General features: G+C 37.9%; 1 protein-coding gene across 4 annotated transcripts in view; it reads right to left on the bottom strand.

Annotated features, from left to right (window-relative positions):
* LOC115218442 overlaps positions 1 to 23,376 on the bottom strand; it is an 80,011-nt gene that overhangs the window by 11,740 nt on the left and 44,895 nt on the right. Inside the window, exon 1 of one of the 4 annotated variants that reach the window (XM_036508833.1) lies at positions 20,642 to 20,850. The exons of 2 other annotated variants lie outside the window; for them this stretch is intronic. The gene's annotated coding sequence lies outside the window, so the exon portion shown is untranslated. Of the gene's footprint in view, positions 1 to 8,115; positions 8,761 to 20,641; positions 20,851 to 23,376 lie in introns of those variants that run through there. One more of the 4 variants, XM_029788272.2, reaches the window with a different exon arrangement.

Below are 23,376 nucleotides of genomic sequence, written 5' to 3'. Positions count from 1 at the left end.
GTTGACCGCGGCGGAATTTGAACTCAGAACGTCAAGACACACGAAATACCTATTTCTTTACTACCCACAAGGGGCTAAACACAGAGAGGACAAACAAGGACAGACAGACGGATTAAGTCGATTACATTGACCCCAGTGAGTAACTGGTACTTATTTAATCGACCCCGAAATGATGGAAGGCAAAGTCGACCTCGGCGGAATTTGAACTCAGAACGTCAAGACACACGAAATACCGCTAAGCATTTCGCCTGTCGTGCTAACGTCTGTGCCAGCTCACCTCCTTGCAGACCTGAACATCTTAATATTGCAATGATAGCCACTGATCTGGAAGAGAGAGAGAGAGAGACGTCTTTTTACTATGAGGCTTCATGTATCATTAGCCTAGAACAATACGGAATGCATTGGATAGGACAATATGGAGAGTATAGACTATCAACTCCCACCATCACTCTCATCCACCTCCCTCTATCTTCTCTCATTCTTCTCTATTTAGTAATCTCCGTCAGCCACTGAACCAGTCAACTTACTCCTCCCAAATAATGGCCATTCTCTTTTCTCGCTATCCCAACAATTACCACCAACACAACCCTCCTCTCTTCCACCTCTACTACTATTACTCCCTACTAGTCTCTTTATTAACCCCTAACTCTTGAAATTTATTTTCTCCTCTCACGATTCCCTATCTGAATACCTCCCCCAATTTCTCCCTCTAAAACACTTGGCTCTCCATGTATTCATTCCATCTTTGAACTTCTTTCCTTTAACATCTCAAATTTAAGATCCATATATATGGTTAGCTTATGTAAGGAGTTTGTCTATATTTGAAACATTTATTATTTTGATTACAATTTAATGACTTGTCATAACTTTGTGTTTTTTATTTAATTATTGAATTATTATTTTATTTTTCAATTATGTATATTTAGAATTTTCATATATACACACACACACAAAATATATATATATATATTATATATATATATATATATATATATATATATACGTATATATTATAAAGTATATATTAAAGTATATTTATTAATTAATTATTTTACTGTTCTATTATATTTTTAACCTGAGGAGCGACTATATTTATATACAAGTGATTTCTCTACTACTATAATCATTTCTTAAATATTGCAGCGAAACACGTGTCGTTTTTCTAACTATTATATACATTATAATATTATTCTTGTAATTTACTAAATCTTTTCTTTTTAATTGTTATTTTAATTTTAACTTTTCTATTATATATAATTTTCTAGATGGTGTAATTTAATTATTCATTTTGAATTGATAAAAAGTGGGGTTTTTTCTAATATTTTATATATCTCTCTATATATAAACGGCAGTTTGTCTGTCTGTGTCTCTGTATGTCTGTCGGGTTGTACCCTCACCCTGACCACGGCTTTCAACCGATTCTGATGAAACTCGACACAAATATAGCCCAATATCATAATTCAAAACTAACGCAGCGAAAATTGTGAAAAGTTCCCCACTTCTGAAAAACATCGATAAATTCGACATGGGGTCGAGAATCAAAGCTTCTTATATGCAACACATTTTCTGTTGTAGTTTTCTTAACTTGCAATCGATTTTCACCAAACTCATGGTGAAGCTTAATGTTACCCTAAGAAACTTAATTCTGGCGTTAGTTTTCCATGCAATACCTCACCATCAGAGAAAATCGATAAAATCATGCCATTTTGGGAAATCGCGTTCAAATTCAAGATGACATATTTTCGACAATATCTTTCACAAATTGGCAGGAATTTTTTTTTAATTCACAGCGAGCATCATGTCTGCTCCAAGGAGCTATATGGCCCTTTTTATTTCAATAGGATACTTTATTACTTGAAAAAATCGGTTAATTAAATCATATGTGGCACACATAGCAAACCGATTTGTGTATTAAACACAAACCACAGACTGTCTAGGGGACGCAACTCGACCTTTTTAACTCCCAAATAACTATCAAACAGCTATCGATAATTCAACCCAACCAATTCCTACCAGGAAGAAATTACATTCGAGACTTTACCCCCAACACCGCCACTTCTGCTAATAGCTGCTGCACCCGCAAGTTATTCGACTACTTTTTTTGTTTAAACTTTCTTTATAACTACCACCCCAAACGTTTTACCTTAAATTTTTGACGTACCCTAAGGGTCCTCGGACGCTACTTGCAAACTCTTGGTTTATTATAAGCCGCTTTTGTCGTGTGCACCAAAAAACCTTTTCCATTCGTTTGTTCAGTTTCGTCACTTTTGACTTTTTCGTTGTTGTCACTCACATTGCTGCCCGCTTTTTTGGCGTTTTTATACATTTTTATACATTTTGGGATACTTACCCCACGTGTTCCTTTTTATTACACCTTTGCCAAACACATTGCTATCCACCAAAATATTTACCCCACGTGTTCCTTTTAATTACACCTTTGCCAAACACATTGCTATCCACCAAAATGCCACCCAAGAAGAGAAAGACACTCCTCAGCCCTCGGACGGCCAAGGCATCGGCTGTTAGGGCTAGAAGGGCACGCGAGACCCACGAGGAAACTGCCTTGCGCCTCTCGCAAAAAGCTTCCCGTTCTGCCGCTGCTCAGGCATCTGAAACTACTAGCGACCGTCCTACCCGACTTGCAAGGGCCGCAGCGTACAGATCTTCCCTCCGCTCGAGGTTGACGAAAGAGCAACAGTCCAGACAAAACATGCGGGCTTCTTCCTGTGCTTCCATCCGCAGAGCTCGCGAGAACCCCGAACAAAGGGCCATTCGGAATGCGGCTAACGCCACTAGCACCGCCAGGACACGATCTGTCGAAACCTCACAGCAGAGGAGAACTCACCAAGCTGCTGACGCCGCAAATACAGCCATGGCCCGATCTGCCGAAATACCTCAACAGAGGAGAGCTCGCTAAACTGCTAACGCCGCAAACACAGCCAGGGCTCGATCTGCCGAAACTCCAGACCAACGAACTATTCGGACATCCAGAGATGCCATTAACACTGCTTCTGCTAGGGCTTCAGAAGGTGCTGAGGCGAGAGCTGAAAGGGTTTCAAGGGATGCTACTGCTACCGCTGTCGCACGCGCATCTCAATCTGCTGAGGCACGGCGCACTCGACTTGAGAGTATCAACCAACGTCGGGATATCATTCGTGGTGTACGTACCCCTGCCCCCGCTTTCTGGTCGTTACTAGCATTCAACTACGACGCCACAATTAACTTCTCCTTGCGTGACAACATCAAGATAGGGTCAATGACAATTGTATGCCAGTTTTGCAAAGCCAAGAAATGGCCCGGAGAGCCATCTGGTTTGTGCTGCTCTGGTGGCAAAGTGGACCTGCCACCCCTACGGGAACCACCTCAACAACTGAAGGATCTCGCGGCGGGTTTAACCCCCGAATCGTCACAATTCCTTGAAATCATTCGAAAGTACAACTGCTCATTCCAAATGACCTCTTTCGGGGCCAAAATTCCTTCTAAGGAAGGCTGGATGCCTACTTTCAAAGTGCAGGGACAGGTCTACCATCTTATTGGGTCACTTCTGCCAGACGAGATTCAGCAGTCTTCTTTCCTCCAAATCTACTTCATTGCCGACTACAACCAGCAGGTTGATGCACGCCTTGGAATAATACCGGGTACATGCTATGTTCCCCGCAAAGACGTTCTTCTCCGTCTTCAAACCATGCTTCATGATGTCAACAGCTACGTCTGCAGCTTCAGGTATGCCTTGGACAGTGCTCCGTCTCCAAACTTCAACGTTGTCATTGATGCTGATAAACGACCCCACGGGGAGCACGAACGCTGTTTCAACGCACCTGCGTGCAACGAAATTGCCGCAGTCATACACGGAGAGCAACACAACAGCCGTGACATAATCATCTCCTCCCGTGGTAACAGCCTACGCAGGATCAGCGAGACTCACAGATCTTATGACGCGCTTCAGTACCCATTGCTTTTCCCTTATAGGGAAGACGGCTACCACTTCGGAATTCCTTTATGGCAGCCCTCCAATCAAACTACTGTGGCATCAAAGACGGTTTCCTGCAGGGCGTTCTACTCATACCGGTTCATGATCAGGGAGGGTGAGTTCAACTTATTGCCCCGTTGTCGTCAGCTATTCTACCAGTTCGCCGTCGACATGGCCGCCAAAGTGGAATCGGAAAGGCTGCTATACATTAAACTTAATCAGACCAAACTTCGCTCCGACTCCTACATTCATCTCCGTGACGGCTTGCAACAAGAAAATGACCCTCGCAACATCGGCAAGCCATGCATTCTACCCTCCACCTTCACAGGAGGACCGCGATATATGCGTGAAAGGACCCAAGACGCCTTGACCTACGTGCGCATTTTCGGCCGGCCGGACCTCTTTATCACCTACACGTGCAATCCCAACTGCGACGAAATCACTCGCGAACTCCATCGTTGCTAGGGTTTTCCGTCTGAATTTGGCAAAATGATGGATTTGATAGTTAAGGGTCAGATTTTCGGGCATGTCAGGTGCCACATGCTTTCAGTCGAGTGGCAAAAGAGGGGCTTGCCACATGCTCACATCTAAATTTATCTAACTAATAAAATCGAGACTAATGACATTGACAAATTCATTTCCGCCGAGATTCCTACCCCGATGAGGACCCCGAAGTGTACGAAATTGTCCGCACTACCATGGTACACGGGCCCTGTGGACCAAATTACGCCAACACACCATGCTGCAAAAACGGATTAGCCTGCTCAAAGGGATTCCCTAAACGGTTCACTTTGGAGACTCAAACAGGCGGCGATGGGTTTCCGCTGTACAAACGAAGGAGTCCAGCCAATGGAGGCCGCACCGTTACGGTTGGGCGACATCAAGTGGACAACAGCTACATTGTCCCCTACTGTCCTCTCCTGTCGAAGATATTCAAAGCCCACGTCAACGTTGAGTTCTGCAGCTCCATCAGGTCAATACAATATGTCTGCAAATATATCAACAAGGGCAGCGATGCTGCCATGTTCAGCATCCAGAGGAACACCAGTTGCGACGAAGTGTCCAACTACTTGGCATTCCGGTACCTCAGCAGCAACGAAGCGTTTTGGTGCATTTACGGCTTCCCGCTCCATCAGAGACACCCGGCTGTGGTGCAGCTTGCTGTACACTTGGAAAATGGACAGCGCATTTACTTCACAGAGCAAACTGCTGCGCAGGTAGCCACTAACTCTAAAGACACAACGTTGACCGGTTTCTTCAAATTATGCCAACGTGATGACTTCGCTCGAACGCTTTTGTACCCCCAGGTCCCATCGTACTTCGTGTGGTATAACAACACCTGGGTTCGACGGAAATCCGGCAAAAACGTCGAAGTCTTCCCTGACTCCTGCCTGGGTCGACTTTACAACATCCCGCCAAACCAGCAAGAATGCTTCTACCTCCGTCTCCTTCTACATGAGGTCATTGGTCCAACAGGTTTCGGCAATATACGTACCGTCAATGGGGTTCTGCGTGACACCTTCAGGGAAGCGTGTATGAGACTTGGCCTTCTAGAGGATTACTCCCAGTGGGACGCCACTATGACAGAGGGCGCTTTACTGCAAACGCCTTCTTCAAAAACGTCAGCTTAGTGACCCACTAAGTCTCTGGATGAAATACAGGGATGACATGTCGCAGGACTTCTTACGTACGGCTCAGCAACACTGCCCTTCCGTCGAGATCACGTTCACCAACTTCATTTACAATTTTGCGCTTATTCAACTCGAAGACGCTGTCATCGATATGGGTGGCTCTGCTTTAACGGAGTACGGCCTTCCACCACCCACACGTGAACACGCCAATGTTATGTCTGCTGAATTGTTACGCGAAACTTCCTACTGCATTGAGGAACTGCACCAGTACGTCCAAGATAATGAACCACGACTGCTTCCAGACCAGCGCAAAGCCTACAACACCATCGTAGACTCTGTCAGACAGCAACGTGGGGGGATTTACTTCCTTGACGCACCTGGCGGCATGGCAAAACCTTCGTCACGAAACTAATTCTGACGGAGGTCAGACGCAACACGGACATTGTCCTGGCTGTAGCTTCCTCTGGTATCGCGGCCACGTTGCTTCCGGGTGGCAGAACCGCCCACTCTGCCTTCAGACTCCCGCTCGATCTGGCAAAGTCCGAGTCACCTCTCTGCAACATCGCCAGGAACTCAGAATAGGCCGACATTCTGCGCATATGCAAACTCATCGTATGGGACGAGTGCACTATGGCACACAAAGGCGCCCTTGAGGCACTGGACAGGTCCCTGCAAGACATCAGAGACTCTACGGCCCCCATGGGAGGAATGACTTTACTTCTTTCAGGAAACTTCAGGCAGATTCTACCTATTATTCCAAAAGGAACCCGTGCCGATGCCGTGCGCGTGTGCCTTAAGTCGTCAGCTCTTTGGGCACATGTGCGGCCCTTGCACCTCCAAACTAACATGCACGCGCAGTTGATTGGTGACAGCGGATCCGCTGCATTCTCCAGGGACCTTTTATCGCTCGGTGAAAATAGGATGCCGGCTGATGCGGATGACTGTGTTCAATTGGACTCACTTTGCACCACTGTCGACACCCCTGCTAGCCTCCGGGATGCTGTCTTCCACGACCTACAAAACAATTTACGTGACCTAAAATGGCTGGCAGGCAGAGCTGTTCTCGCACCCAAAAATACAACTGTCAACTCCATCAATATCCAGCTACTTGAAGCTATTCCTGGTGATGTCCACGCCTATAAATCTATAGATAGGACATATCTATAGATTTAGTGTCAAGCCAACTAACTACAAAGATTTCATTATTGATTTCAAATCTATAATCATATGAACATCTTGGCTCCTTTCTCATCAATGCTCTTTCCTTTAGATGACATCTCTTGAGACAATTATCTCTCGTACCGGTTGCATCAAATCCCATTTGCCCGAGGTGCACTAACAGATCATACTTTGTGAATATATTATCAAAATATACGGAATGTGACCGAGGATCATCTACCACTCCAAGAAACTCTCCTTCCAAGTGGAAGATCGTCTTCGGATCCTTTTTGAATTCTTAATGTCCATCAATAAATCCCAAGGCCAAACGCTACAAGTCGCTGGGTTACATTCGGACGAACAGTGCTTCGCCCACGGTAAACTCTACGTGGGCTGTTCACGCGTTGGGAGGCGCAATGATGTTTTCATGCTTTCGCCCAAAGGGACAGCTAGGAACATCATATACACAGAAGTATTCGAGTGTAGAGAAGACATTGCAACCTACACATGCGCCTTCGTTCCTTAGAGGGAAAGGACTAGATTGGGATTAGTCGTTGCCTACTAGGAGCTCTTACATACCCGGGCAACGCCGGGCTATGCTGCTAGTATATATATATATATATATATATATATTATATATATATATATATATATATATATATATATATATATATTATATATATGTATATATATATAAAATAAATAATATATAGATATATATTTACATGCATATATGGGTACAGGACGTCACCAACAATGCAAATAACATGAAATACGCAAACAAATTCGGGAAAGACGAGTGAAATGTGTAAACAACGAGGAAATAATTGAAAACAGGATACGTTAACAGAGAGAAAGGACCCTTAATCGGTTGGCTGTCTATCTACTCCTCATTTGGAGTATTCAACGACACTATGAGTCTTCAAAGACAGCTGCTCCCATAAATTCTAAAATAAAATTTGGGATTTATTGAAGGTCAAAGTTGGGAACAATAAAATGACAGTGGAGACATACAAGGAAACCGAACGAAAACAAGCATGGAGAGTCGTTAGACCGGAACGGGAGGAAAATAGTGAACGCTGGGACAAACACTTTTGAAAAGAGAAAAGATAGATGAGAGAGAAAAAATCACGTCCGTTCGTTTAAACGTCTGTGCAAGAAAAGAAAGATGGGTGATAATCACGTGTAAGCAACGAGAGAGAGAGAGAGAGAGAGAGAGAGAATAAAAAGAGGAAGAAGGGGGAGAGAGAGAGAGATAGAAAACGGGGAAGTGGAGAAAAAGGGAATTAGAGAAGGATGGAGGAAGAAAACAGTATAGAATAGAGAATGGCATGAAAAAGGTGAAGATAAACTTACTTGGAAATGGATGTGTCACGCGTTCAATCCAATTTATATTGTCCATGCAGAGGCTTCTGGCACCACCTCTCTTCAATTTGTTTCTGCCCGTTCTTTTTTGCTGTTTCTTTGATCCGTTTTGTTTGGTGGCAGTGGTTTCCAGTTCTTCATTTAATTCAGGGTTAATGTCGAGTTCCCTTGCGAATTTACAAGCTTCCTTCGCAATGGAATGTGATTTTTGCTGCTTTCGTCTTTGCACACAAACCACAGCATCCAGTCCTCTGTACGAGATAACTATTTGTTCATTGCTATTGAGGAGGTGTCTTACAGCACAGATTTACCTGCATCAATCCTCTTCCCCCCATTACTTCTATGTAGGTAAAGCAGACTATCAACGTCTGCTTTTGGGTGGTGCATGTTCTTAAGAAGTTAGTAGTTTTCTTGTTTTTCTATCCAGGTGTTGGAACCCGCTAAGATTCCAGTTAATGATGTTAAAACTGTATTGGATTATTGGAAGTGCCGGGGTGTCAATGGCTTCGATGGGAATGTTGGGGGTCGAGTTCAGTTTTTGGTATTATTATTATTATTCAGTAGTTTTATTTTTATAGCGTGCTTTCACTTCACTACCGAGCGAAGCTCTGTGTGCCTTGGGTATGTGCTGTGATTTGTTGTGATGCTCTGATGGTTATTGTATGGAAAGTGTTCTGCGTAGGATGTGTGCAGTGCCTAGTAGTGCAATTTTCTGTATGATCCATATTTTATATGTATGTGTTGTTGTATTTTCATTTTTGGGGTAGAGTACTGCTGTGTAGTATGCGTGTAAGATAGAAATGTATTCCTCACGTGTCCATTTACGTCTTTTGGATTTTATTTGCGGGACATGAGGTACAACGTCCGGCCCATTATTTTGACGGCCGTCATTTTCGTAGGGTACCGGTCCGTTTATTTCTGTTGTCACATTATTTCGCACGTGTAGTTTTTCGTACATTTTTTGTTGTAGGTTTAATGTACGTACCGCTCGATTGTTATTCTTGGGTTGAATAGTATCGGTGGCATTTAATTTCTTCGTAGTTCCTTTGTACATGGTGTTTGAGGTCGGGGATGATCGTGATGTTCCACGCATGTTTACATGTGTTGCGTTAGAGGTGGAGATAATATCGAGTCAAAATACATCATTTCGTTTCAAAAATAGTAATAAATTTCAATTAGTATTACTTACTCGGATACAGTCCAATTCTTTGTTAGCAAAACTTTGGCTCCATAGGATGTCCTTGTTTTCGATGTTTGTGGATAGATTTCGGAGCTCTGAATTTTCCTTCTTACACCTTAAACGTCCCCCGGATTATTATTATTATTATTATTATTATTATATTATTATTATTATTATTATTATTATTATTATTATCATTATCAATATCATCATTATTATTATTATTATTATTATTCAGTAGTTTTATTTTTTATAGCGTGCTTTCACTTCACTACCGAGCACAGCTCTGTGTGCCTTGGGTATGTGCTGTGATTTGTTGTGATGCTCTGATGGTTATTGTATGGAAAGTGTTCTGCGTAGGATGTGTGCAGTGCCTAGTAGTGCAATTTTCTGTATGTTATATGTGTTTGTAAGTCCTGGTGTTTTTGTTATGTATTTGTCTGAATATTTTTTATCATGCCTATTGCACCTACTATGATAGGAATTGTTTCTGTTTTCAGGTTCCACATTCTAGTTACCTCTATTTCCAGGTCTTTGTATTTTGAGAGTTTCTCCATTTCTTTTAGAGACACGTTGTCATCTGCCGGTATTGATACATCAATTAGAAAGCATTTTTTTTCTTCATGATCTCTGACAACTATATCTGGTCTGTTGGCCTTAATTTCTCTATCTGTGTGTATCGGCATATCCCAGAGTATGGTTGCTTTCTCGTTTTCTGTGACCTTTTCTGGTGTGTGCCTATACCATCTTTTTTCTGTTGTTATTCCATAATGTTGGCATAGCTTCCAATGTATGTAGGTTCCAACTCTGTCATGTCTGTGAATATATTCCTTCTTAGCCAGGACTGGGCAGCTAGAGATAATATGATTTATTGTTTCTTGTCCATCTCCACATATTCTGCAGTTACTTGTAATATTTCTTTTCATTACATGTTTTTGGTAATTTCTGGTGGGGAGTCTTTGGTCTTGTGCTGCAATTAAAAATCCCTCTGTTTCTGCTTTGAGTCCTGAGCTTCTCAACCATTGCTGGGATTTTTCTTTGTCTATCTCTTTTGCGTTTAGTTTAGTCCAGTATTTACCATGAAGGGGCTTTTCTTGCCATCGTTTTATCATGGTTCGTTGCTGTTCTATTTTTAGTTTGAATTTCATTTGTTTTATAGCTTTTGTTGTTTCTTCATCTTCTTCTTCTTCTTCTTCATATTTATTAGGTGGTATGATTTCTTGTTTGTATTTGTCAGCTTCCTTAAATACTGAGAACAGTTTTTTGTTTTGCTCGTGTTTTGCCGCTATCTGGATCAGTTTTCCTTCCTTCTGAAGTAGATATTTTTGCAGTCCTATGGTGGTTATTTTATAGTAGTTTTCCAGCTGTATAAGGCCTCTACCACCTTCTATACGTTGTATATATAGTCTTTCTATGACAGATTTTGGGTGATGCATCCTAGATCCTGTCATTATTTTTCTTGTTTTCCTATCTATTTTGGTCAGTTCATTTCGTGTCCAGTTAAGGATATTGTAGCTGTAACTTATAACTGGGACAGCTAAAGTGTTGATACCTATTATCTTGTTTTTAGCATTGAGCTCTGTGTTTAGCATTGATCTAACTCGTCTATAATATTCTTTTTTTATTTTCTCTTTCATTTGTGTGTGTTGTGTCTTATCTAGTTCATGGATTCCTAAGTATTTGTAAGTTTGGCTTTGGTCTAATTCTTTTATTTCATTGGTTTTATCTAGTGTGATGTTGTTACTCTTAACTAGTTTTCCTCTTTTCAGGGTTACTTTGGCGCATTTTTCTAATCCAAATTTCATAACTATTTCTTTGGTAAATCCATGAACTGTCTTTAATAGTGTTATTATTATTGAGTGAGAGAGCAGTTCATGCCATCAAAGTGACACTGGGGTAAAATATACGAAGCCCAATATACCCATCATGACTACCCGTCTGATAAAGGTACACCAGGCACATGCATCACAACCATATGTGCGCGACATGGTGATCTCATATCAAGATAAACAGCACATGACCTTGCAGGTGGGGCCCAGTTTGAATTTTCTTCAGGTTGAGTAGCCCATCCCGCTCAAACGGTCCCCGAATAAGGGTTGTTTAAGGATGTTGAAAGAACCACCCATGTTTCCAGAGGTGAACTATTCAAACCCCAAAGCATCCCTCTCAACACATGGCTATGATGCTCCCCCACTACTTCTGCTCGTGATCAGAGATGCACATATCGTCAGCCACTAAGGGACATGCTCAACTGGTTAAGGTCAAACAACTGACAAGCAAATCTGTGGTATTGAGCAGAATATTTGCTGTAGCCCATCTTTTATACCAAGACAAAACAATGTACATGATAACACTTCCAATCAGTTAAGATCAGAAGCCATGAGAGCCACTGCCTGGTACTGCATCAGGGCATTTATTATTATTATTATTATTATTATTATTATTATTATTATTATTATTATTATTATTATTACTATTATTACTATTATTACTATTATTATTATTATTATTATTATTATTATTATTATTATTATTATTATTATATTATCATCATCATATCATCATTATCGTTATTATTATTATTGTTATTATCATTATTATCATCATCATCATCATCATCATTACTATTATCATTATTATTATTATTATTATTATTATTATTATTATTATTATTATTATTATTATTATTATCATTATCATCATCATCATCATCATCATCATCATCATCATTATCATTATTATTATCATTATCATTATTATTATTATTATTATTATTATTATTATTATTATTATTATTATTATTATTATATGAAAATTCACAGCATATTTTGCTGGGTATGATGGAAAGTATCGGCTGTCCAAAGCCAGCAGACTCAGACGACACGTTTTTACTGCTCATGCTTCAAGAACCCTGCGAAGGATTCTTGCAGTTCCAATCAATGTTGACTTTTGTAGGTGTTCTACCTTCACACTTGCAGCACCAATCTTTTGGTAGTTGATTACTGATGCTTTCAAGGGCAACAATTACGGAGAGTATCATGCCTAATCTTTTCATTAACCACAACTATTGTTATTGTTGTTGTTGATGATGATGATGAGGATGATGATGATGATGATGATGATGATAAAGTTGATGATGATGATGATGACGATGATGATGATGATGATGATGATGATGATGATGATGATGATGTTATACAATGTAGTTAAGAATCCATAAAAACCTGGAACATGTTTTGATTTCATCGAGAATATCAAATAACTTGATAAACTTCTCCGTGATATATTTTATTCTTCAAATACGTTTATTGTTTGGATAATTTTATCCAATATGGTTATTGTTAACCTAAGATTCGTATTTATTGTAGACAATAACTTAGGCATGCCAGACGTCACCAGTATCAAAATAATCTTTGTGAATGTTGAAAAGTCGAATTCACTTTGATTTAATATATTTTTGCAAACAAAGAAAAAATATATGATTAGAAACAATTTTACAATGGATTTACCAATCTCGTTTCTCAAAGGAAAATTATGGTTAACAATTGTCTTGAACAAATTGGCGTTTATGAATTCTTCCCCATATTTTGACTGAACTAAATTTGGACGAAGAATTTTGGTGAGCTTTATGGATTCGAGTAGAATAAAGTCATATCGTTTCTGAATAGCTTTTATAATTTCAATACCATAGAGAAGAAACATGGAAACAAACCATATATCACCAACAGTACCAGGCTTAGCAAGTACTGCAATAGCTGATGAAAATATATACATGCAGAGGATTTGAAAACTTGTAAGAAATATAAAGATTAAATAAATTCCCCATATTATAAAACATAGAAACGATATGAATGTTAAAATGAAAGCAATAATCTTGAAAATATAGTTAGGATTCAAATACAGGGGGTAAATATAAACTCTGAAATAACTTAATGGTAAAGTTAAAATCAGATAAACAATTGGGATTCCATAATAAACGAGGCACAGAAATAATTCACAGACAGAAAATACAGCAAATAAAATTGTAATGGAAACAAAGAGCCAAAGTGTAATGAATTTCCAGAAAATATTTCTCCTGTAGTAATATAACCAAATTTTCTTTATACGATTAATCCAAGTATAAATTATTAAATACCAGAAATTTGGGTTTAGAGCAGTAGAAATATTAGCTTCCATTACTGCATAGAGTAGATCATAATCCTGTAGAGTAGAAACATTTAAACTGCCATACTTCTCTAATAATCTCTTATTTTGAATGAGAAACGTGAAAGTGGATCTTTGATGTAATGTATTATAAGCGACAGTCTCACTTGTTCGACTGGGAAGAACGAAGAGAATAAAGCTAAAAAATATGTAGACCGTGAACCACAAAAACGGACCCCCCATGAAGCCATCTGTATTGTCGTAACTTTCTGTTATTCCTAATATTAAGGCGCGATAGCCCAATGGGATACCATCTTGGTAAAGAATTTCTATTGTTTCATATAAAAAGAAGTAATGCATCAAAAGATCCAGAAAGAATACTGAAAGAGAAAATAGAATACAAAGGAATCTTCTTAGTCTTGATGCAAAGAAAGAGGAATTGTGGAAACAAAATACCCTTGACAGAAAATGAGAGAATGTGTAAATATTATTTTTTCCATTGATCCACTCTGATTTGTATGGCAATGTGTTTTTAATTGTAAATAAGAATTCATCGTGAGCAGACAGTGGCAGATTGAGTTGACGGGAATGTGAAGGTACTTTCGCTTTTGATACGAAACTAATGAGTAATGGTAATATAGCCCACAAAACAGCTCCGAAAGTATTTGCATAATTGTAAAATATAGAATTCTCAATGATTTTTCCTGAACAAATGGATTTGGTGTGATAAACATGACTTTCATTTTTATAGAGTTTACAGCAATAGTTCTTCATAAGTTCTCGATTTATACCAATTCTTTTGTGAGCTTCAAATGTGCCAGGGCTGTTCTTCTTCATGTCTTGAGACAAATTTATATAAAAACACATGTATCCAGATTCTGCCATTTGTAATTTGTCCATAAATATGATTCTTTTCAATGCGTCGAATATCAAATATATTAAATCGTGTCTCTGAATATTTTGTTTTCCACAAGTGATATTGATGTCAATCCTTTGTTTAGCAACGTAGACGTCTAACATATTAAAAGAATTCATTGAAAAATCATAGGAGAAAGTTCTATATAGAGTTAAAGCGCCTGATTTATCTGGAATCCACGTAAAACTCCTCGCATTTGCAAAATAATCCAAAGGTACAGGATTAAGAAGTTCATCAAGTGTCTTGTTTGATAAATGGATTTCAAAATTGAAAACCTCTTTTTCTAATTTTACTAAACGAGATAAAATCTCACCGATATTGAGAGGGATTTTAACTTCACAATCATTGCCGAGTTCCTTCGCATCGATGTTTAGTGATGTCAGTGTGATAATAAGAATGATTGAAAGAATAAGAGAACTGGTCGCTGTTGTTGTCGTCTGCACGGCAGCCATATTTGGTTATCTGTAAAAATATGAAAAAACAAAGCATATTAAGTAATGAAGATTCAACTCCGTTTCTTTATTTCATAAACATTTGCAATGTTACGAAATAATCATAAGTGTTGTGGTCAATGTATCTGAGAAATCAATGCATTTTTCTGTTGCCGAGTACCTCCTTTATGGTTAAACATATCCCCGTTTCAAGGTCGATATTTTCTATTCAAAGGTTGCAGGAGATGTTCTATTGCATTCGATGCTACCTAGTTCAAGGTATTAAAATTAGCATCATAACTGAATCAAGTTATATTTGAACTGAAAATACGGAGGTTTGAATGTAGATGGTAAAGATATATGAAATGAGTATGAATTTCGTTTCAAACAGATTCAAAATGGAACGCTAAGAAATGACCATGTATGAGTACGTTTCTTGTAGACCTGAAGATGATAGTAACACAGAGATGAAATGAAGCCCCTTTTGGACTCATGACCGATACATCACACTAGGCTTCGAAAGGTATGCATTTACAGTCCAAGAACGGGAGATTGCTACTAAATACCTAATCAATAAAAGAGACATTGAAGCCATTGACGTTCTTAGGGGCAGCTGAAAATATAGATTAATCATCATCGTCGTCGCCGTCATCATCATCCTTGTCATCTTCATCATAATCGTCATCATCCTCATCATTTCACGTCTGCTTTTCATGCTGGCATGGTTTGGACGGTTTGACAGGAGCTGGCTAGGCAAAAGCCTGCACAAGGCTTCAGTGTATATTTTAGCATGGATTTTAGGGCTGGATGCTTTTCCTAACCAACAGGCCGGAAGAGTGTCTTTTACGTGGCCCCAGCACAGAGTAGGCCAGTTTTGGCATGATGTTTACAGCTGGATGCCCTTCGAAAATACCAACCACTTCACAGTGTGGATTGGTGGCTCTTTACCTGGCACCAACATTTGCAGGGTCACCAAGTAATTTGCAAGACAAATATTCTTTCAGACGGGGAGGGAGCATTGGAAGAAGTGATGTTGTGCCAGATGAAGAGAGGTTGGTGTGACAGAAACAGGTGTGCATTCATGCTAAGGTAAGCGTAACAAGTCAGATATTGTTGTCTGGGACAGACAAGAAAAAGAATGTACCGTCGTACAGGTCGGTTGCCCTGCTGATGGGAATATCTCTTTGAAAATCAAAAACAAAGAAGCTAATTATGGACAAATGCATTGTAACTTCCAGCTTCTATACCCAGATTACGAATTTGCATTCATACCAATAATAATCCTTTCTACATTAGGCCTGAAATATTTGCGGGAGGAGCACCTCGATTACATCGAAAGAGATACTTGAATACACAAAAAGCTCAGCCAAGAATTAAGAATTAGTTAGAATGTTTTAGAAAAATGCAAGATGCTGTGCAATAACGCAGCCCTGTTGAAATGTTTGAGGAAATGCAAACACCAGAAATATATGACTACACAGCGAAAGAAAACGTTCGATATTCTGCGGCCCGGAAGGATTAAAACCGAAACCTTTTCTGTAGATGAATGGAAACAGTTCTTGGAGTTCTAATATATTCCAGTTATCTTAGGTTACCCCTCACAAGAAACCACTGGTCAAGTGACGAAGATCTGGGTGTACCATTAATCAAAACCGCTATTACAAGAAATCCACTCCAGCATCTTTAAAGCACCATTCACTTCAGAATAACGAAAATTGGGAGGAGAATAAAGATGATAATGGTTACGTACGTCGTTCTATCTCTACCATGATTCAGAATTCCTTCAAGAGATTCGAAATTTTTGAAAAGAGTCTGTCAGTCGATGTAATGATGGTCAACTACTATGGGGGCATAATTCACTCAAACAATTTATAAAAGGGAAACCCATAAGATTTCGTTAAAAGTTTTGGGCATTGTGCGGTGTTTCAGGATTTTGTTACAACTTTCATCTGTATTGTGGCAAGAGAATTCAAAAAGGATCCGAAGACGATCTTCCACTTGGAAGGAGAGTTTCTTGGAGTGGTAGATGATCCTCGGTCACATTCCGTATATTTTGATAATATATTCACAAAGTATGATCTGTTAGTGCACCTCGGGCAAATATGATTTGAAACAACCGCTACGAGAGATAATTGTCTCAAGAGATGTCCTCTAAAGGAAAGAGCATTGATGAGAAAGGAGCCAAGATGTTCATATAATTATAGATTTGAAATCAATAATGAAATCTTTGTAGTTAGTTGGCTTGACACTAAATGTTTGAGAATTGGGACTAATCCTGATTCAGTCGAACCCATTTGCAATGTACAACGCTAGAGTAAAGGAAGTAAAAGCAAGGCAATGTGACCCGACCCCATGTTTGCGGCTCATATAACAATTGCATGGGTGGAGTTGTCAAACCAGACTGGTTGGTGTCAAAATGTGCAACCTCAATTAGACGCATAGAGTGGTGCAGACCATTGTTGGCTAGAGTTATTGATAGGACTGTTGTCAATGCGTGGACTATTTACAAACTGATTCACTAAATTATTGTGAAAAGTGCAACGTCACCCTGAGTCTAGACTGTTTTGGCCCATTTCCTCAAGGCATAGTCTTATAAATAGATTTCTTTCAATCTTTTTTTTTGTATGATTTGTATTTCAATCTTTAATTGTATCGTATTTTTTGTATTTCAGTCTATTATTTCGCTGTATTCTTTCAAAAACTTTAGCCATTTTACATATAAACTTTAATACCAATAGAATATATTAACAGATAACATATGAGGGATTTTGACTTTATGAATATATCACATTGGGCCAGGGTCCTCTTTATGGGAAACCCGTGTATTTCCATTTCTACTTGAAGTAAAGCAGTTTTTATAATTGATTTTGTTTCATTTTACCCTTTTTTTTTCAATAATCTTTGAAAATTTAAAAGAAATATTCAAACATTTCATTACTCTGGAATTTAATGGGTTAAATTATCAAAAACAGAAGAGAGAGAAATATATATATATGTAACATACATACATGTACCGAGCAATTGTTAATAAAGAAAACTGAGGTGTCAGAGGTGCGAGAGCATAGGAGGAAGTGAGTTTCATTGTGGCTACATTACAAGAAAACCTTTCACTGTGTTCCCTACTCATGGGTGCCGGAAACCCCTCAACTTGCTAAAGTTACAATGAGAACAGTCAAAACCATAGAAGAGCTGACTTCATCGTAGTCCACTATACTAAAATTAATCACAAAGAGTTAATGTATGATCACTGATATCGCAAAGGTATATTCCAAGGGGACAGCCACTCTGTGATGTTGTTTATACTTTCTGTAAACCCTTCTTCATTCATGTTAAGGAAGTCTGTAGGATATCTCCCTGGTTCACAAGGAAACAGAAATACCAAAATTACACACTGTTTCTTTGTGACTGACTTAAAACTTTATGCAAAGAATATGCATGAGATGAAAAAGAGCCTTGAGCTAGTTACAACATCCTCAAAGGATGTAGGGTTGGAGTTTGGTCAGTATAAATGTTGTCATATGGTTGTGAAAAGGGGGAATACTTTAAACCAGACTAGTAACAACTCCGTAAATAATTTAACTGTTTCCCCTGTATCTGGTATCTAGGGGTGGATGAAAATATATCTTACATTGGCAACTGTAACAAAACACCTTTCACTAAACAATATAAACATCGATCATCAAAGCAGTTTATCATGGACCAATAGCTGGATTGCTACCTCCCACTTTGAAGGGTATGCATTTGCAATGCCGGATCAGGAAATATCAACCATACATACATACATACATACATACATACATACACATACATACATACATACATACATACATACATACATACATACATACATACATACGGACAGGAGGACTCGAAGTGACGCGTCGCGTATTTAGTATGGAAGACTATTTATGGAAGATACGATGAATACTATCTCCATCTTTGAAGCCCTGTTAAATAACTGGTTAATCTCCAGATGAATTAACTGAAGGAGCCTTTTATTAAAGACTAGCAGTATCGCCCGGCGTTGCTCGGGTCTGTAAGGGAAATAACTATATAAGCATTTTTAGAGAGTTATAGCCAAAAAATAGGAAAAAATGCATTAAAAATGGAAAAGAAATTAAGGTAAATTTCCTTTTAAATCGTTGACACATCGTAGATATTTTTAGAGAGTTACTTCCCTTACATAATAGCAAAAAAATGCATTAAAATGGAAAAATATGATGGTAAATTTGTTTAAATCGTAGACTCATCGTAGATGCGCGCTAATACCCAGAAGGGCTCGATATGAATCACGACTATAAGATACCTGGTTTTGGTTACACTGCATCGCAAAATGTGGGAGTCGTTACGAATCTAAATCGTAGGAGACAGATACACAACTTCACTCTTATATATAAAGATATAAGTCACGTAGTTATATACACATACTTTGTTATATACACATTCTTAAAAGAAAATGTTATTTTGAATACAACATTTATAAAGAATAAAATATTTTTTGGTTTTTCTTAACCCTTTCGTCACTATATATCTGACCAAATTACACCCCTTATGTGTTTCAATTAATTTCTAACGTAATCATAAATTTAGTCTGGTTTCATTAAACAACTATAACTTTTTTATTTATCAATATATTAATCTGATTTTTGGAAGATAATTTAATGAAATATTCTCAACCAATTCTACACTATGATTTTTGTCACAAAGTGACTCTAATTGCAGGTAGATACAGGTAAATTCAACAATATATAAAATTATTAAAATTTTGTTCAAACATTGCTATAGAAAATGGGTTATTAGCTAATATTCAATTGGGTATACAACAAAATTTTACGATAGAATTTGTTATTCTGGGTAACTTTCTGATACCCATAATAATATTTATGGCAAAATAGGCCTTAATTTAATTTAAGGTTGTGGGAAATAACAAACTATCCTTTCTTTCGCTTTGTTTACGTTTAGCGTAATGATTTCAAATAGGCTCATTCGAAAAAGTAAAAAGAAATAGTTTAAGGCTTTATACTCTTCTGGGAAAGTCTGTGGCTTGGTGCAGTTTCTTCAGAAAAATCACCGAAAGAAACAGTTTTTAAATTTTCACTCCATTCAGGTACCAATTCATTTTCTTAATCGCTGTCGGATTCACTGTTTTCACTTTAATAGCTGCAAACTTGCAAAGACAAAGGAGGAGAAGGGTGATAGCGTCAGTGAAACAGTCGCTCCCTTTGTGTGTGTGTGCGTTTGCGTGTGGTGTATCCCACATTAAGAAAAACATTTGACATATACACCAGAATGTGAGTTTTCTCTAAATTTTGCTTAATTGGGGCTGAAATTTTAAAAACCGGACCTGGCATGACCCGATGCATTCTACTCTTAAAAATGCTAGGTAAATTGTAATTGAAGAAATCCTATATTGTAGATTTATATAAATTACAAAGGGAGGCAGATAAAATCTGCCTTTTATAATAAGAGATCGTATTGATTTTCGACTGAAACTTGAATTTAGCATGCAGAGATTTACTACAAACAACATGGCTGGACACAACATCAACAACAACACAACCAAGGAACAGAAGAAAAGCAACAGCTCAACAGATAAACGGAGGACACTCACTTTCGAACTAATGTCTCTCAAACCGGAGCAAAAAGTTGTCAGTGACAAACCCGGAAATCAGAAGAGAATAACCAAGTGAAAAACAGTAAACAAAAGATTTAAGCGAAACCAGGCAGCAGTATACAGTGACATGAGAAGAGGTGCAGTGGACATTACAGAAACTTCTTCACGAGAAGACAGAGACCTCTTCTGGAGGAAAATATGTTAAACCACACAAATAATAATAATCGTCTTACCTTTCTGAGTCTGTCACTTTGAATGGTATACGTACAACAAATACTGGAAAACAAAATGTTTGCCAATTTCTTAAAAATCTCAGTAATATTTCTCAAACATCGAAATGAATTTCCTCTGCGTTTTCCTGATTAAGGCAGAACCTAGACAATAGGTGTAGACAGGCTGTACTATCATAACTAAGCTTGAACATGAGTGAGTGATTTGCAATACTTGTAGAATATCTCTTATTATAAAAGGCAGATTTTATCTGCCTCCCTTTGGGAGTTATACAAATCTACAATATAGGATTTCTTCAATTACAATTTACCTATCATTTTTAAGAGTACAATGCATCGCGTCATGCCAGGTCCAGTTTTTAAAATTTTAACTCCAATTAAGCAAAATTTACAGAAAACTCACATTCTCGTGTGTGTGTCAAATGCTTTTCTTAGTCTGGTTTACACCACACGCAAACGCACACACACAGTGTGCGATGAATAAAATGAAAGTAAATAGCGATAGAGTGATTTGAGGAAGACTAAACTGAAAGTATTTAAACCACTACTCAAAAAATAAAAAAACACAGCAAACAGAAACAAATAAATACATAACCATTTAATCCTCACACAATTTCTTCAATTAGAATTTACCTAAGATTTTTCAGAGTACTTCAGTGGGTGATGCCATAAAAAATTTCTTTCAATTTTACCACCAATTAAGACAAAATTCGAGAGAAAACTCAATATTTTAACATATCACTCCGAAAGCATTGATGTACATGTGTGCGTGCGTGAGTGTGTGTGTGTCATTCCTCACACACACGCATACCATACATATACAACTACATACAACTTATACACATACAACTACATACAAACACGTGTGTGTTTGTTATTAGTAAAAAAGGCGCCAAAACTCAACTCACTTATCATTCCAAAACATTTGCAAAGACACACGGACGGACAGAAAAGGTAAATTGGTTTTTATTTTACTCTGTATATATTTTATTATATAATATTATATATAGATATATGTATATATAATTGCAGTATGAAACAGTGTTTATGTATAAACAGACGACACTTATATATAGTTACCAAGCCGCCCGAATTTACCTATTCATATTTAAATGAGAATATCAGAGCAAATCTCTTTAGTCACATTCGTGAAAACACGTATTATACTTCGTAAACACTTCAACTACAGTTTTGTACAAAAATCGAAGTGTAATTTTAATTCCGTGAATTATGGGAGATTTTTTTCCGAAATTTGTTCCTATTGTGTTTTCAAAATTTGTAATTCTGACAAAAAATGGATACGAATTTCATTATATCAAGCAGCGAGTCAGAATTCGAAGGATTTTCTACTGAAGACCTTCATAAATCTAACTCTATGACTGAAAAAAAAAAGCATCTTTATAAAAGAGTGAAGTTGTGTGTCTGTCTCCTACGATTTAGATTCCTAACTACTCCCACATTTTGCGGTGCAGTTTAACCAAAAGCGGGTATCTTATAGTCGTGATTCATATCGAGCCCTTCTGGGTATTAGCGTGCGTCTACGATGAGTCTACGATTTAAAAAAAATTTACCATCATATTTTTCCATTTTAATGCATTTTTTTCGCTTTTATATAAGGGAAGTAACTCTCTAAAAATATCTACGATGTGTCAACGATTTAAAAAAAAATTTACCTTAATTTTTTTTCAATTTTTAATGCATTTTTTGGCTATTTTTTGGCTATAACTCTCTAAAAATGCTTATATAGTTATTTCCCTTACAAACCCGAGCAACGCCGGGCGATACTGCTAGTATAAATATAAAATTGTAAATGCATTTGTAAAGAACATAATGGAATCAGTCAGGGGAATAACCCATTTAAATATACATATATATATATAAACTTTTCTGGGTGTGACTAAAGTTGTGAGATGACTGTATGTATAATTTTTTTATTTTTTAAGTTTTAACTTTTATATTTTTAAATTAATTTTATGTATTGCCTTATGTTTTTCACTATTTGATTTGCCTAATAGTGGTTTTATCTCTAATTTAATATGATATTATATATATATATATATATATATATATATATACATACATATAACAGGACAGTGATTAAATGCAGGAGAGTCACCTAAACGCACCATTGCACCCTAAAAAGTATTCAATAATTTAACTGTTTCCCCTGTATCTGGTATCTAGGGGTGGATGAAAATATATCTTCCATTAGCACCTGTAACGAAACACCTGTCACTAAAGAATATTACAGCCGAATAAAGAAACTTTGGACCTCAGAACTTTCTACATTCAATGAACCAGTGTCCCACAATGTGTTTGCAGTGCCAGTACTAGTCCCAACGTAGACTCCCCTACATAAAATGAAAACAAGGTGGCAGAGGCTTAACATCTATCCCAAATGCCTTTCAATGTCGCATCATATCCCTTCGGCAAAATCTTTTACACACCAATTGTCGACGAGCATCCCTTGACCAAGTTTGCATACATGAAGCTAATAACATCATAAGACTTGGAAGGCAGCTCCTTGAGCAACACTCTGTCTGATAACCTAGAATACATGCTCAAATAAGCCGCACGACTCTACTGCAACTTATCATCAGATGAAAGGATGAGCCTATGTAAGCAACGAGCATGCATGGATATGATAGTAGAAAGCTCCGTGATGATAGTAACATCGATCATCAAAGCAGCTTATCATGGACCAATAGCTGAATTGCTACCTCCCACTTTGAAGGGTG

Source organism: Octopus sinensis, linkage group LG1 (genome assembly GCF_006345805.1).
Source record: "Octopus sinensis linkage group LG1, ASM634580v1, whole genome shotgun sequence".
NCBI classification, from domain to species: Eukaryota; Metazoa; Mollusca; class Cephalopoda; order Octopoda; family Octopodidae; genus Octopus; species Octopus sinensis.
Note: the sequence above shows the minus strand (reverse complement) of the source record. Positions and strands in the feature narration are given on the sequence as shown.